Consider the following 7500-nt stretch of genomic DNA (forward strand, 5'->3'; position numbering starts at 1 on the left):
TTTCCAAGCTATTGGCTACAGGAATAATACCACAGCTGTTCCACATGGAATTAGCAAGTGTGGAACTCCAATTTGTGCAAGGCCATCAGCTGATCCTGACCAGTACCTACAAAAGGCAAGTTGATGCCTCTGCAAAACAGATGTACAACCTACATCTCAGAGATAGAGAGAGACCGACAGACAAGAGAAAAAAAAAAGAAAAAGAAAAACCAAAAACAATCATAAATCAACAGGAAAACAAAACAGGTATGTCAAACAAGTATGCATGTAATGGACTGCAGTAGGGGGTATGTAATAATGGGAAATTGGAAGTTTAATATGTATTTCCCAACAAGATTTGTTGTACGGACATATGGCTGAACAGAACCTATGGCCATAGCATCTCTATCCATCTGCAGTGACATAGACTACAGCTCAGGCCCCGGGTGTCACATATATATCCAGATATGAATTGTGAATACAACTATGTTATGCATGTTTGTCTCAGAAATGTTATGAAGCTATACAGGTAGTTGCATAGTGGAATAATTTCACAGCTGTGTGTGTTGGACTGCATGTGATATACTGAGCTCATACCATTCAACTGTCCATTGTTATGCACACTGACCATATCTGTGCCTCATATTTGTAGTCATTTACTCAAAGACTTATGTCATGTCTTGCAAATAATTGGCAACCTGCAAACAATGACATTACAACATATCCCTCCCTTTTATTTGGCCATTGCTGTTTGGGGTCCCCACAGCAGATCATCTCCACCCATGGCATCCAGTCCTCTGCATTTTGGTCTCACACACCATACACCTGCATGTCTGCCATCACCACATGCATACACCTTTTGCAGGCTATTTGCTGTCCCTGTAACCTGGCAGCCTCATCTGTTGCAAGATATACTCAGCATACTCCCTCAGCACATGTCCAAACCAAGCATGCCACTGTCTGGCATTGTCCCCAAGCCATCCAACCTGGGCTGACCCACTAACACACATGCCCCTAATCCTATCTCCCCTGTCACACACAGTACAAATGTGAACATCCCACACTCTGCTGTGTCCAGCCCTGAATCCTGTCTGTCTGTACAATCCCACTGTCTACAACCAATATAATGTAGCCAGTCACATTACCCTCCTGTAGACTTTACATATCACTCTTAATGGTACTTGTCTGCCACAAATAACTCCTGACTCCCCTCCCCACCACAAACAACCTGCATGTACTTTCTCATACACCTCTACCCCACACTGCCTATGACTCTAATCTGGTGTTCCCAAGTAGGTAGACCTATCCACCTTCCAAACTGTGCACCCTGCATTGTCACCATTCTTCTATCCCCCACCCCATTCACACACATGTAGTCTTACTTAGTCCTGCTGACCATCATTCCTCCCCACTCTACAACATAACCCCACCTCCCCAGGGCCTCTCCAACCTGTCCCCTAATCTCACTACAGACCACAATGTCATCTGCAAACTGCACAGTCAACAGGGTCCCCTGTCTGATCATGTCTGTCAACCTGTCCCTCACCACTGCAAATGTGAAAGGACACACAGCTGACCCCTGATGTACTCCCACCTCCACCTTAAATCCACCTGTCATGTCAAAACCAGAAATCACTGCTGCCACACTAGCCTCCTACATATCCTGTAGGTGTCTGACAGACTCTTTTGGCACCCCTGACCTCCACATACAATATCTCAACTACTCTCCAGGCAGCATGTCATATGCTCTGTAGGTGCACATAGACACAATGCAGCTGCATCTCAACCTCAGTGCAGAGCTCCATCAACACTTGTGGATCACCATTTGCATCTGTACCACTCTTACCTGGCATGAAACCATACTACAGATCATCAATCATCACCATGTTCTCAACCTAGCTGTCACCACCCTTTACCATTACCTCACCCTGTGACCGATCAATGTCATCCCTCACTTATTACGACAGCTCTGCAGAACACCCTTGTTCAGATAAGCAGTACTCATACATATTCACCAACATCTCACACATCTTCTCACTTTCCAAAAATACAGTAAACAATCCAGTTAAAAATACCATTGCCAGGTCTCAGAAACACCTCCAGGCATCCACAGGTATGTCACCTGAAACAACAGCCTTTCCACTGTTAAACCCCCTTATAGTTATCCTTACATTCACCTTGATAATCTGTTGCACCTCCTGATTAACAATACCAACCTCAGCCAACCTTCCCACTCTCTCCCATTTTCCTCATGGAACAGGCCATCAAAGTGATGTTTCTATATGTTTTAAACACAGTCCTAGCTTGTATGCTTCACCCATATTCCTTTATCACCCTTTTGTGCTGCAAATCCATCCTAGCTGTGTGTCTCTGTCTAGCCAATAGCTACAGGCCCGATACACCATCCGTGCTGTCCAACATTACATACAACCCCAGACTCCACATCTGTATGTCAGACTCCATATCTATAGCCATGTCCAACACTCTCTTTCGCATGCACCACATCTCTTTATACTCATGTCTACTGTCTACATCTGCCTGTCAATCCCACTTCTCCTTTGCCAACACATTTCTCTTCATACTTCCCTGCACTTCTTCATTCAACCACCACATGTGTAGGAGCAGTCACCATCTGGACAGCATGTCAACCTGTGTCTGACTGAGCATAGTAGGTCAGAGGTGCATTATTGTAATGCTGAGTATGCGTACAAATTGGACACATCCACTGATGTCTGAGGTCTCACAGACAATTATCCTACCCACTCTGTAATGTAGGTCAGCCACAGAACATACACACACACCATAGCTAAATAAGACCTGCTTCAGACATGTTTAGGACAAACATCACCTCCCTGGCTCCACATCAGTATAGAAGGATATGCACACCACATGCACCCCTACCCTCACCATTAATCAGGTGCAAACTGCCTACTTACACATAATGCTATGCATGTCCATACAATGCTGCTTGGGGGTCTATAATAGAATCGAGAAAGCTGACTTTCGCGAATACATGTTCCTTGACACATAAATGTTGATGTACTAAAACAGAGAAGTACAAAAAAATGAATTTCAGAATTCCGAACGGATTTTCTTAGCCAGCAGGGTTATCATGGGGATGAGGAAATAAATCATTTTCCCCACTGTAGTGCAGTCTCAGAGTTGGTATATTTAAGTAGGGGATGGTGTGGGGGGGCACAGCCCCCCATGTGAGTGGTTGCATGGGGGCTTACCCCCCTGCGAAATGTTTGAAAAAGTGTTTTACATTAGGTTTGTTCAGATAGGTTTACCTTACCTGTATGGCACTGTTGCTTCCAGGAATACATTTGGCGTTCTCATTTTCACTTTTTTTGTATTTTTCTGTTTTTGTACTTCGACGTTTATGTGTCGATGAACTTGTATTCACGAAAGTCAACTTTCCCAATTCTAATATAAACCCTGCTAGGTACTGGAGTATTATTTGATGTAATCTTGCGGCTACTGATACTCATTGCTAGTGAGCTGTCTTTGTAAAAAACTATGGACAATGTCTGATATCTTGTGATGTATTTTTCCCTGTTTATGTCTTTCAGGTGTGATGCAGAAGCTTTCAGCCTATGATGTCCAGAAGACAGCAGCCATAACTGAGGCCATCCTGGAACACTACCACATCCTGTTCAGTCAGGGTCGCCAACATCAGCGGGAGAGGACAGCCCTCTGGGAAGACCTCACACAGAGAATGAACACCTTGGGGAACCATGGCCACATGTATGAAAAGGTCAGGCACAGAGCAACTAACCTGATTCAGCATGCAAGGCAACAGGCTGCTGCGGTGGTGAGCGACTGCTTCACTACTGGTGGGGGGCCAGCCAGAGAGACCCCACTTACAGCAATGGAGGATCTCCTTGCCAACCTTGGGGTGGCCCACAAGAACAATCACTACAAAATGTAGCTGTCATGGAGGAGGGTGCTACCCAGAAAACCGGCAAGGAGCATCCAGGTATGGCAAAAGACCACATCAGTATACTGAGGTTACATTTCAACTGTGTAGTAACAGTCTTTAGATGCAGATGTCATTGCAAAATAGAGCACTGGGTGGGGTTTAGTAATGCATACATGTGCCCATTTCAGGTGAAGAATAGCAACTAGTGTGATATCATAGTGTAGACTGCACCATGCAGCATTGCTCCTGGACCAATGGCTATTGTGAAGCTGCTGACAATACCTCTCCCTCACATTACCTAGGTACCTCTTGTCAACATGAGGCACAGCAGCCTGAGGCTGGTAAGTATGAGATCTTTCTGTTGTGGCTTACCAGTACCCCAGGCATTTTAAGGTAATGCATGTGGCCATGCACTGAACTGTTATAGTCAGCAAATTGCATGTATCTGCAAGATCACCTGTGGTGGGGTTCAATGCATGATATCACAGGGGTCTATTTGCATGAGATGTCACATATCAGTAGCATAACTCACAAACCTGTTATTGCAGGACATCTGGATATTGATTGCCAAAATGTATGTGGGGACAGAGTGCCAATAGTAGGGATATGTTGTATACAGTACTGTGAGACAGTGCATATAAAAGGTGTACACACATGTCACAATGCCAGGTATGTGTGAGATATTACAATGTGAGCACAATACACAAGACCAAAGCTATGCAATCTGTCATGTGACTTATAATCTGTACAATGCAAATGTGAAACATACAACTATGTTAAGGGAACATGTATGTAGGGTGGAAACAGTCCAAGAAGCTAGATGCATATGTGTGGACAGGAAGAAGCTCATACTGGGGTATATCAGCATGTGATACAACCACAGCAGTTGATCAACCACAGCAGTTGATCAGATTGGGTACACACCTGCCATCAGTCATGGACTCCTGCAGTGCCTGCATATAACAGTAAGCTCACATACCAGGATTAACCCAACACAGACCCACAGTTGCCTGCTACAGCAAATGCCATGGCTTGCATACAGCCTAACATGCTGCAAAGGGATTAAACGCTATGGATACATACACACAGCATTGCATATGCCATGGAACACAGTGCAGATAGTCATCAAAAGGTGTACAAAAGATAGTGCAACAGTGACAGTTTGAAGAAGTGGACATCCATACGCATATGTTGGGAAAATCATCCTAGAAATGTCCAGGGGAGGCTGCCAGGAGCCATACAGCAACAGTGAAGGGGTATCAGACATCTCTGGCAAGTACTGCATGTGTACTACATGTGACAACAGTCTTCCATGAACTAGACATGTCTTGGGTATAGGGTGTGTTTTGATGATGACAACTGTTCCTCAGAACACACAACAGCCAGTTCTGGGTAACGTCTGGACAACAATACATCAACTTTTCAAAACACATGGGTTATGAGACCAGGATTGAGCTCTCCTTGTGTATAATTTGGTCATGTTAGTTTGGCACAGTAACAGCACTGCACAACAGCAGAACAGCACTACCCACACAGTGAAGCAGGGTGATGGCAGTGTCCTGCTTTGGGATTGCCGTCCACCATCTTGAACTGGGGCTGTAGCCAATTTGGATTGTATTATGACCACTTCCAAACACCAGTCCCTTGTGGCTCTGATCTGTCTGGTGTCTGCTACATAGCTGTGGATGGGGAAGTATCCCAACATTGCACACAACAATAGGCCACACCCTACATCCAAATGAACAAAAGGATGGATTCACAAGAACACAATCAACAATCTGCTGTGGCCAAGCCAGAGGCCACACCTACATATGAAACACAGTCTGTGTGCTGACATGACAAGTGCTGTGCACAGGATGGCCTCACAATCAGACAGATTTGGAGTTGTTTTTCAAGGGAGAGTTTGCAAACATTGCCATGTTGAGATGTGCCATGCTGAAAAACACCACCCCAAGAGGACTGATTGCTGTACTGAGAGCAGCAGGTGTTTTACCAAAGTATTGGTTTATGGGTGTGCACCTTCTGCAAGCCAGCTATTGTAATACTAATATGTATGATATTCCACCCCTTCCTGATGTGTATGTTTCTCATTCAGAATGCACAGATTACATTAAATACAAAATGGTGGAAATCTCATGGCAATAATCATGTGGTCTCGTGATATGTCACAAAACCCTTGCATGTTAAGAGGGGTGTGTACACTTTCTATATCCATTGTCAGTTTGTGAAGTTGTTTGAGGAAATGCCCTTGTTTTCACATACATGTATTGCAGGTTATGACAACTGGAAATCACAGTATGTCATTAAAAGTGTGGTCACCAATCCACTGGTCAAACCATTAATGTACCAGACCAACATAAGAAGTATGTGCAGCAGACAGGAAGTATGACCCACATATCGAAATAGATGTGAAAACTCTGTACAATTTGCAGTTATGTTCCCTAGGCTTTGCCACAGTGCTATACAGGTGAACAGCACTGATGTCTACATGGGTGTAGTGTGCTCTAGGTGAAGGCTCAACACCTACTAAAGACATTCGCACATCCTAGTGGTGTAAAGTAGTAGTAAAACTAAGTTGAAAGTATGCACTGCATGATGTTGAGGGCCTGTCTAGAGTGTGTCTGTTGTGGTCTGGGTGTGTGTCATGACTGTCACCCTCTGTCTATAATGTGAGGTCTGTGGGACACCTTGTGTGTGTGTGAGTGTGTGTGTTTGTGCGTGAGTGTGTGTGTGTTTGTATGTGCATGTGTGCATGTGTGTGTGCGTGTGTGTGTGTGTGTGTGTGTGTGTGTGTGTGTGTGTGTGTGACAGTGTGTAAGAGTGAATGTGTGAGAGTGAGTGTGTGTGAGTGAGTGTGTGAGAGTGTGTGTGTGAGGCTGTGTGTGTGAGACTGTGTGTGCGAGACGGTGTATGTGAGAGTGTGTGAAAGTGTGTGAGACTGTGTGTATATGATAGCAAACATATCTTGTCTCTTCCTCACAGGTGGGCATGGTGGTCCCAGTCCCTCCCGCTATGGTCGCAATGCCCACACATTCCCCGTCACCAGTGGCCACAAGTGAAGGATAGCTGAGTGCTGGGTGCAGGCACAGGACATGCAAGTGTGGAAAATATAGCAAGTGAGCAGTTAGTCACTAGCCATAGCCAGACTGCTTGCGAGGTCACACACAGACAGATGGGCAGAGGTGGTCGAAGGAGGACTGCTGCCCATCCAGCCCATGTAGTAAATGCCAGTACTGCAGTTACCAGGCACATGTTTCAGGTTGTAATCGATCCACAGGCATGTAATGAATGGAACACAAGACAAATGCACAGGATTGTGGCAGACCATCTCCCTGGTGCTCATGGTTGTCTCGAGGAACTTGTTGCAGCCAGGTGTGAGAGCAATAAGATCATGGATAGATGGTTGGGTGAAATCGGGGCACTCATCAGCCATGTAATATCTGTGCTTGAATGCTTGGCAGGAGAGAGCAGCAGCCACGTGGACATAGCTCAGCACCACAATCAGCTGGGGGTCCAAGCAACCATCCAGCATCATGCTCCCGTTGTGGCAGTGACACTGGCAGCACTGAGGGTGGTGTGCTGACCACTCCATGATGTAG

The sequence above is a fragment of the Protopterus annectens genome, chromosome 1.part0, assembly GCF_019279795.1.
Source record: "Protopterus annectens isolate FY-2018-M chromosome 1.part0, PAN1.0, whole genome shotgun sequence".
NCBI classification, from domain to species: domain Eukaryota; kingdom Metazoa; phylum Chordata; order Ceratodontiformes; family Protopteridae; genus Protopterus; species Protopterus annectens.